At 46.5% G+C, this 12,029-nt stretch overlaps 1 long non-coding RNA gene across 1 annotated transcript; it reads right to left on the reverse strand.

Annotated features, from left to right (window-relative positions):
• Nucleotides 1–812: 812 nt before the first annotated feature.
• Nucleotides 813–10,022, reverse strand: LOC132580583 (uncharacterized). Its single transcript, XR_009556059.1, has 3 exons — nucleotides 9,831–10,022; nucleotides 7,062–7,151; nucleotides 813–1,161 (listed from the first exon to the last, which is right to left on the reverse strand). It is a non-coding gene; the product is annotated as an uncharacterized LOC132580583 (long non-coding RNA).
• Between the last annotated feature and the right edge of the window lie 2,007 nt (nucleotides 10,023–12,029).

Genomic DNA, 12,029 nt, shown 5'->3' on the forward strand with positions numbered 1-12,029 from the left:
CCCAATGGCTGCTTTTTAGAGCCAAAGAACACATCTGAAATTCCAGTCATTGAATTTTGCCTTCCTGAGTAGTTCAATTCCGTTTCCTTCATTTACACTTTGGGTTGGAGAAAGAAGTGAAGCTTAAAGCAGCAGCCTATGGTGCTCTGGGGGTGATGGATGTTGGGGGTATCCCAGCTGGACTAGAGGATTCGGAGCAATTTCTCCTTGGCTGAGTCCAGACCGCCGACTCAGGGAGGCAGCATGCCAACCCAGAAGTGAGCTGGTGGAAACTGGAGCACCCCACAGCATCCTGATGGGCCTCAGAACAGGGACGGGCCACGGGTGCCCTGGGGGAGTATCCAGAGTGCTCGTGCACCCTGTCTGCCGCTCCCCAGTTGCTTACTGGGCACTTCCCAGATGGCCAGGGAGGTGCCTTGGAGGCACCCCAGCAATAAGGTATCACTTTGCAAGCAGTAACTTTTTGAGCTGGCTGGAGGTGAGTTGGGGATCGGTCGAGGGCGGGGGTGGGATGGCATGCAGATGTGTGCATTTGGATGCACTTTTGGGGGGCGCTTGCCTTCTGTCCCTGGGTGACTTAAACCACCCATCTGAACCCAGTCCTTGACTCCCTTTCCTTCCAAGCCTGTGAGCACACACGTATTTAGATACCATTGTCATCAACACTGTTTTTCTCTGGAGGTAACGACCCTGTGAACACTGTTTCGGACTTCTAGCTTCTGGGGGAGAGGGACCGACTGAAGTTTAGCTCTCTAGTGGATTCTCTTGATAATTCCCCAAGGGGAAGAGAATGACCCTTAATGACCAACAGCAATACAAAATATCTTTTAATGGTTGCAAGTATGCTTGCTTTTCACTCTGATTCAGCATTTTAGGAATGCCAGGTTATCACAGGCAGGGGGAAGTTCGGACAAGTTCGTCTCCACGTGGACGGGAGTTTGTGAACCTGTCTTCATAGTACTCTGTGATGAGGCAAGAGGAAGGTCTTGCAAATTGAGTGACATCCTGGTTTTTCAAAGGAGAGCTGCGCAGGAACCCATTCCAAGGATAGACCTTTACTGGTTTTACACTATTGTCATGTTCCACAGGGTCGTTCTGGTACTACAAAGGAAGTGGTCTCCCTTTTTCTGGGTGGGTCTTGGCATACTGGTTCTTTTACACCTGGAAATACACAAAGAATGAAAACCACAATGGAAGCAGTTGTTAAGCAATGAAATGGCACAGTTTTGACATGGCAGTGTACCCAAATTTTCTTATACAGGAAGGAGCACGTATGTATTAGGAGGGAAGGGAGGAGGTAGCTGGAGAAGAAATACCATGCAGAGGCTAAGGAACCTATTCCCCCAGTTAGTTGCAAGTCCTCTGTGGGTTTTGAGAAAGCTAGTGTTTGTTTGAAAAGTGGGAGGTATTGCAACCAAAATTTCATGGTAGCTCAGTCTGTCAATTCAGGATGAGCCCATTTTCCCAGTTCCATCCTTTTGCTATTTTACAAATTCACTGTTCCCTACATTTCCACACACTCTAAATGACATCTCAAAGAGAATTTCTAATGTTCAACCTAGAACTGGAATGTGTGCAGTTTTCTACATGTAATTCCCCCCCTCAATACTGTATTACCCAGGGCTTTTTTTTTGTAGCAGGAATTCCTTTGTATATTAGGCCACACACCCCTGATGTAGCCAATCTTCCAAGAGCTTACAGGGCTCTTAGTACAGGGCCTGCTGTAAGCTCTTGGAAGATTGGCTACATCAGGGGTGGGTGGCCTAATCAGGGGTGTGTGGCCCTGATGTAGCCAATCTTCCAAGAGCTTACAGCAGGCCCTGTAATAAGAGCCCTGTAAGCTCTTGGAGGATTGGCTACATCAGGGGTGTGTGGCCTAATATGCAAAGGAATTGCTGCTATAAAAAATCCCTGGTGTTACCAATGTGCATATTCAGCAGACATCTGTACCATCCCCCCCCCCCCCCATAACAAGGTGAACAGGTTAAAAATTGCAGCAAAGCAATCTAGATGTGGTCCAAATGTATGTTTAGATCAAGACTGCTTTTGAGTATATTCTTCAACATGCACCCATGAACATGTATCCATTAGGGTTGCCAGCTCCAGACTGAGATATATGTGAAGATTTTGAAGGTGAAACCTGAGGAGGGCAGAGTTTGGGTAAGGGAGGGACTGCAACGGGGTGTAATGCCACAGAGTCCGCCTTCCACAGCAGCCATTTTCTCCAGGTGAACGGATCTCTGTTGCTTGGAGATCAGGTGTAATCCCAGATCTTCAGCTACTGCCTGGAGGCTGGTAACCCTAGCGTCTGTGAAGTGGCACACTAAAACTCTCAGCCAGTCATGAAATTCACGCTGGGGTTGGACTTTGGGCGATGGTTTAGCAATATGGGCCTGTATGTCACACCCTTGTGGTTCAAGCTTGTTGCTGAATTTGGGACTTTAACACAGGGAGGTGTGAAATTTTACAGCTGCCTCACCCCTCTCCAAAGCTTGTTGGCTGTAGCAGTTTCTTCAAGGCAGGGTGTGACGGAACCGGCCCGATTCTGCCTTCAGGCCCGGTCCCGTCAGCTCCCTATTGAGTCGCCAACTCCTGGAGGAGCTATTTCTCCTCCTGCCCCTTGGGCTCGCTGCCACCACCTGCTCAGTCCCGGGGTTCAGATTGAGAGGAACAGGACTCCCAATCCCCCTCTCCAGCTGTGAGGCTAGGCCTCAAGGTCCTCTGCCACCCTGCACTTGGGTTTCACAGAGACCTCAGCGCTTCTTTGGGGCACCCCTGGAGGATTGGCACCTTATCCAACTGCATGCCTTCCCCCCTTCACCTGCGGCCCCCTTCTTAACACAGCGTGGTCTAAAGCGGTTTGGGGATCTATGTGGTACAGAGTTTGACTGCCAGCATTTAAAACAGAAAAAACATTTATTTAAAAGGGAAAAGGATAGGGAAAGAAAAACAAAACAAAAACAGTTGCATCTACAAAATTAGCACAGCACACGCACAGCAAACAGCCTGACAAACAAAATGTGTTATAAACGCGTCCTGCTGGCCCTGATCTAAACTTGCCCTGTCTTATGAATTACTTACTTAGTCTGCCTGCCTGGGGGCCTCCCAGGCAGGAGCCTCCATTGCTCACCACATGCTCGCTCGAGCGCCAGTTCAAATCTGCCTTCTCTTCCTGCCTAACACATGCAAGGAACAACAGCACTTCCTGCCTCTCTAGGAGATTTTCCCCCTAGCGTTGTTGGTTTGGCTCTGGAAGGGAGGGGGGGAGTGAGGGGAAGGCTACAAAGCCTGCTGAGGGATTTACTGACCCCTGCCAAATGAAGCACCACCACTGACTAAAATGGCGTTTCTCCACACTTCCCCCTCCTTAAATTCTGTACCACATAGATCCCCAAACCGCTTTAGACCACGCTGGGTTGAGAAGGGGGCCCGGGGGAAGGCATGCAGTTGGATAAGGTGCCAATCCTCCAGGGGTGCCCCAAAGAAGCGCTGAGGTCTCTGTGAAACCCAAGTGCAGGGTGGCAGAGGACCTTGAGGCCTGGCCTCACAGCTGGAGAGGGGGATTGGGAGTCCTGTTCCTCTCAATCTGAACCCCGGGACTGAGCAGGTGGTGGCAGCGCGCCCAAGGGGCAGGAGGAGAAATAGCTCCCTCCAGGAGTTGGTGACTCCATAGGGAGCTGACGGGACCGGGTCTGAAGGCAGAATCAGGCCGGTTCCGTCACACAGGGCTTGATGGGTTTCCTGGTTGATGCCACTCGGCAACTTACCTTTGGCTGCCACATCTGCAGCAACGTAAGGCAGCCTTTCATGCTCCAGCTCTTGGAAAGCTTCTGAAATGTACTCGTCTTTAAAGAGCCACAAAAATCTCTGGTTGCTGCACTTTGATTTTCAGGCTGTGCTGTGCAAAACCTCTTGTGCATATTGAGCAAAGGGTGGTTAGTTAGGTGCTGAGGAACATCTCCCCGGCACCTGGTGTTACATTTTATGGCACTTGTGGCCTGGCCTGCCGAAATGGCATTTATGTCAGATTTGGCCCTCATAACAAATGAGTTTGACACCTCATATGGTTGCCAATCATCAGTTGGGGGCAGGGGCTCCCCCAGTTTGGAAGGGTTATCAGAAAGCAGGGGTGGGGAAGGAAATGTCTTCTGGGCACTCCATTATTCCCTATGGGGACCAGTCTCCAGAGGGTATAATGGAGAATTGATCCATGAGTATCTGGGGCTCTGGAGGGGCTGTTTTTTGAGGTGGAGGCACCACATTTTCAGCATAGCCTCTCCTCAACACCCCTTCCCCAAGTTTCAAAAAGATTGGACTAGGGGGGGTCAAATTCTATGAGCCCCCAAAGAAGGTGACCCCATCCTCCATTATTTCCAATGAAGGGAAGGCATTTAAAAGGAGTGTGCAATCCCTTTAACTGTGATTGCCAGAACTCCCTTCACAGTTCAAGCATGCCTGCCACAACTTTGCTCCTGGCTCCACCCCCAAAGTCTCCTGGCTCCGCTTGCAAAGTCACCAGATATTTCCTGAGTTGGATCTAGCAGCCCTACACCTCAGCTCTAGAGACAGTCATTTGATGAATGTGGAGGGAATGCAAGTGTACACCCCCATTGCTCCAGGGTGCTGTTCATCCAATAGGGGTGTGACTAGTATTTTTTTTTTTACATCATTGTGAATTTCTCTTGAACTTCTGCTTATGAAGCTATGGGCTCAACCAGGAAAAAAAAAAGGGCCTCTCTGATGAACAAGGGAGAGTTTGCCTTCCCCAGCTGCAGCCAGTCACCTTCAAAAAGAGAGAGGGGAAGCCAGGAATGTTAGAAAAGGAGGAAAAGATACAGCTTAATGATTGACCAACTATGGAATGGGAAAAACGAGAGTTTTGAAGGAGAGGGACTGCAGGATATCCTCTTTAGGCAGGGAGTCCAGCAAGGACTTAAGGTGGTTGGTAGCTAGGCAGGGTCCGAGTGCTGTTTCTCTCAAGTCAAACACTGATCTATTTTGTGTTTACCAATCCAGACCTCTCAGTGCTCTTGAATTTTAGATGGGTACACTCTCTGGCCCCAGTTCTCAGTTACTGTGACACTAAGCTCTGAAGAGGGCTGGAGAAGATCCAGTCAGCCTTACCAGTTACATATTTTGTGTGTGTTATTTCCTGATTCCACTACATGTTAAAATGAAAAATGCTTGCCATGGTAGCATGTAAACAGAGGAGCTCTCCTGTGAATGTAAGTTGTGTCCCTATAAGGATCATGTGGCCCAAATATATATATATTTACTTCACAATTGAGAATCCTGGACATTACAAAGACAGGGTGGGGCTGGTGAAGAGGGACACCCCATTTCAGATTGAAAAGAAGTGAGAGAGAGACAGAGACAGACAGAGAGACAGAGACAGAGAGAGGCATGGATGAGGGGCAGGTTATGACAGCTTCTATATTTTAACATACGAAACAGTAACAGTGGGTCCAGATGATGATCTGAATGAAGAAATGACGATATCAACATTGTTTCGCCTATGGAACTAAAAAAACCAGGGGTTATTTGTTACCTGGAAGAGACAGAGTATACAAGTGAAGACAATCTACAGACATTTGCTGATTCTTGCACAATCTGTTCTGTCCCAGGTAGCAGGTTATGAATGTGTGAGGGAAAAATATTATTGGCAAGGTATTAGAACTAACAAAATCCCTACAAAGGCAATGGTTTGACAAAATTTGGGACATAGTGGTTCAGGACAAAATTGCAGTGCAGCTTGTCCAGGCAGACAATTAATCGTTAATCAATACATTTGTTGGAAAATGATATGTTTTCTTTGAATACAAATTTGAATAATTCTCTACTGTATGTGCGATACTGAAGAAATGTTTCGCTTTTGTGCTGTACTGATAAACTACTGAAAAATAATTCTTGTGCATGTGAAATAAATTTTTGTATCTTCTTGTTTGTAAAAAAAAATGAAAACCTTAATAAAATTTGAGTTATTAAAAATGAATGTCTGGAGAAGAGCACATTTGTACTATCAATGTAGCTGACTTGAAGTGCCAGTCACAAAAACAGGAAAACAAGACTGCCTATAGACAAAGTTTGCTACATACTTTTTTTTTTGTGATGGTGGGGGTTGTATTTGTGTGTGTGCACCACCATGCACATGCAGGCCTGGAAGTTATGGTGACTTCGGGTGAACTCTACTGGGGCATGGAGGACATTCAGAGAAGTGGCTTGATAGCCTGCCTCTGCCTCCCACTCCTGGTATTCCTCAGAAGTCTCCCATCCAAGTAGTTGCCAGGGTAAGCTCTGATTATTTTCCATGATCTGATGAGATGGGCTTGCCTAGGCTATTGAGGTCAGGGCATTGCTACATACTTAAGGAAAACTTCCCAGTTAGGCAGAAAATAATGGCTTTAGAAATTAAGGAAGAAGAAGAAAAGGAGGAGGAGGAGATTGGATTTATACCCCGCTCTTTATTACCTGAAGCAGCTTACAATCTCCTTTCCGTTCCCCTCCCCATAACAGACACCCTGTGAGGTAGGTGGGGCTGAGAGAGTTCTGACAGAAACTGCTCATGAGCAGAACTGCTCTGAGAGAACTTGTGGCTGACCCAAGGTCACATCAGCAGGTGCAAGTGGAGGAGTGGCGATACAAACCCAGTTCTCCCAGATAAGAGTCCGCACACTTAACCACTACACCAAGAAACTATCCCAAGATAAAGAGTGAATGTGCTCTGAATGTTGAGAACAGTTTAGTATCTGCAAAGGAATACCCTCCCCTTATGAAATGAATGGTGACATTGGCCTGTTCAGACCTGTGAGACTATAGAATATTGGAGGAAAGATTTTGGGGATATGGGATATTTCCCATTTTGAGGAAATGGCTTATTTCCGCACCCTGCCATGTAGATGCTGAATAACCTGACAATGGGTATCAAGAGTCACTGCGGAAGGGGCTTCTTACCTGGTCCCCACTCACTTCTCTTCTGAGCATAACTCTGATAGGTCATCAGAGGAGAATGAGCTCACTGCCATGCCAGTCAGTTAGCTTTGCCCCCAGCAAGGTTTCCTTACCTCGATCCTTTTCTTGGGGTGAATCAGACTCTTCCTCTTCTCCTTTGCAGCAGCACACACGGGCAATTCTTGTACAGACATAATTGCAGGCTGGAGATGAAAGAAAGACAACTTGTATGGAAAAACTTGAATGGAAAAAACTTACCTCCTAGTGTAAGCCGCCCTGAACCTGCTTTGGCGGGGAAGGTGGGATATAAATCAAAGAAAGAAAGCAAGACAGCAAAGCCTGTTGTCTGACTTCAACCTTCATTTCACTTGGAGAAGGGAGAGCCATATATATACCCTGAACTCCTTGGAGGAAGGCTAGACTCAATTGATCAGACAGATAGGAACTCACCACCCCAAGATAACCACCAGTCGAGGACCAGAAATGCTGCTGGGAGACCAATGTGGACCTTTTAAATAACTGGCAAATGTTATTCCAGTTTGGATCACAAGGGGGGAAGGGTTTCCTGCGTCAGTTTCCTGACTGTTATTTGAAGATGTTTGTCCAGTAGGGCAAACTGCTGCCTTGCATGGTTGTTTTGGGGTAAGAAAAACATTTCAGGGAAAGGCTTGTAAGGATTAAACTCATTCTGGGAGTGGGGGGAAACAACACCATAGTCTCAGGCCTGTAACCAGGATTTTAAAAGTTGGGAGAGCATGTTAAAAAGTTGGGGGGCACTTAGCATCTCCCCTCCCCTGGCCACTGCTGCTGTAATTCAGGGGTCTGACTCAGGGTGCCTGACCTTCCTTCCTTCCTTCCTTCCTTCCTTCCTTCCTTCCTTCCTTCCTTCCTTCCTTCCTTCCTTCCTTCCTTCCTTCCTTCCTTCCTTCCTTCCTTCCTTCCTTCCTTCCTTCCCCTCCCCTATCACTGCCACTGCTTGAGGGGCCACAGGGGTGAAAGCTGAGAGGTCAGCGGTTGTCCTTTTCACACACAAAAGACAGCCTTTATTGGCATATATAAGAATATAAGATAGAAGATCGGCCAGGTTACATATTAAAAGACTACATAATCCATAAAGAATAAAATTAGGATTACAAGATAAAAACAAAGTAACAACATAGTAAAACCTGATACATAGTACAATTTATCAGGATGAGTAACCATAGCTCTATAAAAAAACCTTTTGCTACTAATTCTGTTCTTTCCAGATCAGAATTATCAAGCAAGAAAAGCACCTTAAAATCATCAGAGGTCTCTAAAATTTGGGCCAATATGGGGTATAAAATATCCTGGCAGGACACCAAATGGAGAGGACATTGGAGAAGAACATGGACAACAGTCTCAACACAATCCATTTTACAGGGACAGCACCAGTGTTCCCTCTAAGCTGAGTTAGCGTGAGCTAGCTCACATATTTTTAGCCTCTACCTCACACATTTTTGTCTTCGCTCAGGAGAAATGGCCCCAGAGCACACTAACTTATGCAGGAGCTCACAACTTTAATGCCACCAGCTCACTAAGTAGAATCTTTGCTCACTAGAGTCTGCAGCTTAGAGAGAAAATTGAACAGCACCTACTTAAACAGGGGTTGCCCCCTTCCTCTTCTGTGATTTAAATTGCACAGGATGGGTACCCAAGAGCAGAAACCTGAGTTGGGGCACCCAACAGGAAGTCAGGAGGCAGGACCCCCACAGGCCCCCCTGTAGCTACAGGTCTGCATGGTCCTAATTTCAATTGAGACCCTCATGCCAGCTATTTTAAAAAGAAAACAAAAACCCCAGCATCTCAGCTGGTTTTGCTCTCAGCTGGCTTTTAAAGAAGGTTTGGCAAATCCAGGGAAGAGATGGCCACTTAACCAGAATACTTAAATGAAACTTTTACAGTCCGAGACAAGATACCTCTGAATACCAATTGCTGAAGAGGGTGGGGAGGGGGAGAACAGCAGTCAGGTGTACCTTTGGCTCCCCTGTTTTGCTTTTAAGCTTTCAGGGTCACTTGTAAGCTTTCTGGGCTATTGTGTAAAATAGGATGATAGGCTAGATGGAATATGCATCTGACCCAGCAAGTGCCTTCTGACACTCCTTATGGGACCAGATTCCTGTAGGGAAAAAGGGCTCAGAATTTTCCTCAGAAAGGGGGGAAATTGTGAAACTCCAAGTAGAAGTGAAGAAGTGAAGAGTCTGGATGGAGGGTGGGAGGGAACAAAGAGGGGGGTCAAGAGCAAAATGCAGGTTGTAATGTCAGTATTTATTTTTCATATTTTTATCCTGCCCTTTCCCAAATAGGCTCAGGGCAGATCACAGCAACAGAAACAAATTCATTACGATAAGTTACATCAATTTAAAATCACTAAAACAATAAATCACAAGGTAGTAGCAATTTCAGAATGACCTATTAGGGCCACTAGATGGAATGTTTAGCTTATTCATAGCCTAAGCCAGCATTTAAAAGAGTAAAATCATACAAAATTAAAATTGAATGACCATAACATCGTACATAAAAAAGCATAAAATACTGTTGTAGAACTACAAACATAACAGAACATGGCAGTTACAGCAAACAGATTGGCAAAGGTGTTTAGTCATTTCCTGACTGAATTATTATAGTTTTCCTTATTCTTGTGACAAGACAGCCAAATTTTGCTAATTTGTATGTAACCTCAGGGTTCTTATTATCAAGAAGATTCTTAAGGAGTTGCCGTTTTTGACTACTGGTAAAAGGTATGGCCGTGGAAGTTGTAATGTCAATTCCCTTTGCTACCATGACCCACGGCCTTGGTTTCCATGCAAGCCCCTTGGTGGCCAATAATAGCCTTGCTTTAAGTAAACCCCACCTTAACTTACCACTGATAATCACTCAGACCATGTTTCCTTAGGCTATGGATAGTCTGCGTCTCTTCCTTTCTTTGCTACAGGTAGTCTTTCTGCTTTCCCCTTTGCCCTGCTGGCTTATAATTGTTATTCTTCCGTCTCTTATTACATCAGTTCCCTCCTGGGTGTTGCTCTAGTAACCTGAGTCAGGTGACAGATGAGCAGAATAGAGCTTTGTGACTCAGCTTTTGTCTCATTTTCAGGCTGGGTGTGTCTGAGCACCTGAACTCTGTAGTCAAAAGGTGCCGGCCGATGGGGAGGGCCAAAGGGCAGGCACACTGTGCTGCAACAGCAACCATTAACACTTTTCATCATGATGACAGGGACGTGCCCTACACAGAGCTAGGCCATTTGTCTAGCTCAGAATTATCTGCTGTAGCCAGCAGGGGGTCTTTATGACCTCTGGCAAAGAACCAGCCTCCCGTTTTCCTGGGAGTTGTGTTCCCAGCACAGAAGTCACAATGCTTGTCTGCCATTTCTCATGGTAAACCTGGAGAGGGTGTGAGGAAGTTGTTCAGCCCACAATATCATCTGTCAACTCTTGCAAGCCAGGCAAGGATACCAGCCTCCAGCTGGGACCTGGGAATCCCCCAACATTACAGCTTACCTTCAGACTCCAGAGATCAGTTCCTCTGGAGAAAATAAATGCTTTGGAAGGTGGAATCTATAGCATGGTACCTCACCAAAGTCCCTGTCCTCCTCAGGCTCCAATACCAAATCTCCTGGAGTTTCCCAACCTGGATCTGGCAACCCCCCTCCAATCTCCTGCCAGTGGCCAGGGGTACCTGGTAACCCTAGGGACCTGACAGCCCTAAAGGTGGGTTATTCTCTGCAAGTTTTCCCTTAGAATGTGCTGCTGATTTTCACTATCTTGGTGACATTTTAGGGTTGCCACTCCCCAGGTCTGAGTGGGAAATCTCCCAGTTTCTTTTCTCTGCGTGTTGCACAACATCCCTGCCCACCCCTGGAATGCCCCCAACTCCCTGCTGGAGTGACGAGAAGACCTGGCAACCTTTGGTGACAATCTGGCAGAATTGTCACTACCCTGGCATTCTTAAAAAAAAAAAAAGCAAACAAAAAAAAAACTGGGATCATTTACACTTGGAGCAGAACTAGACAATAACACATACTGCATTTTGTTGTTTGCAGCACACCTGACAAAATATTTCTATGGCATTTAGTCCTAACCCATTGCATAAAGGTGCAACCTTAGTGTATTATTCTTACCATAGGACAGCAGATATAATATATATCCTTTATATAATAAAAGCCCTTCTGTGGTAGCAAGACGGAGCAACCTGATTGCTTGGGACTATGCAGCATCAACCTTTGGCCCATCAAAACATCAATCAAGAGTACTTGCATGCCATTGGTTGAGTCAGCTCCTCTCTCCCACCCGAGTGGCTATTGCCTGCCAGCCAAGCTGATTCTATCAGTAAATGGCAACCAACTTTGGTTCTGGCAGTTTCTGGCTCTCCCTACTCTCCCACTGGCTGAGCCGCATCTTGCACTGCTTCAAAGAGGACATAAATCCTTGCCTCAATTGGCTGAAGAGAAGGGAAAGAGCCAAAGAAATACTTCCTTGATTGGCTGAGGGCTCTTCCCTCTTCTCCTGTGGAAGGGAAACAGCTAGAGACAGGGAGAAAAATGGCATCCTGTAGCAGCAGACAAGATACAGAGAGAGAGAGATAGGGAGGGAAAGCAAGAAGTAGAGAGAGATTGAAGTCCTGTGCTCAAGACCAACAATTAGAGAGAGTGGGTTGGTCTGAAAGCTATCACTAAAGGCCTCTGAGGGAGAACTCGTCGTGGTCAGTCCTGACTAGAGCTGCCAGTTTCAGGTTGGTGAAAAATTCCTGGAGATTTTGTCATGGATTTTGAGGAGCATATAGAAGTTAGGGCTTCAGAGCACTGCCAGACCCAAGTTCTTGCTGTGGAAGCTAACTGGGTGATTTTGGACCTGTCACAGACTTCTAGCCTAATCTGCCTCACAGGGTTGCTGTGCAGATTAAAGGGGAGAGGAAAGAATGATGTAAGCTACCCCCCCCCACTGTGGAGAAAGAGTGCCCTTTTCCTCTGTAGAGGCTGCTGGGAGGGGGAGGTGATGGAAAGTTGAAGTCAGAGGGGCAGATATAGGGAAGGAGATGGGGTTGCCATTGTCAGCTCCAGGTTAGC

Source organism: Heteronotia binoei, chromosome 12 (genome assembly GCF_032191835.1).
Source record: "Heteronotia binoei isolate CCM8104 ecotype False Entrance Well chromosome 12, APGP_CSIRO_Hbin_v1, whole genome shotgun sequence".
In the NCBI taxonomy this organism is placed as follows: domain Eukaryota; kingdom Metazoa; phylum Chordata; class Lepidosauria; order Squamata; family Gekkonidae; genus Heteronotia; species Heteronotia binoei.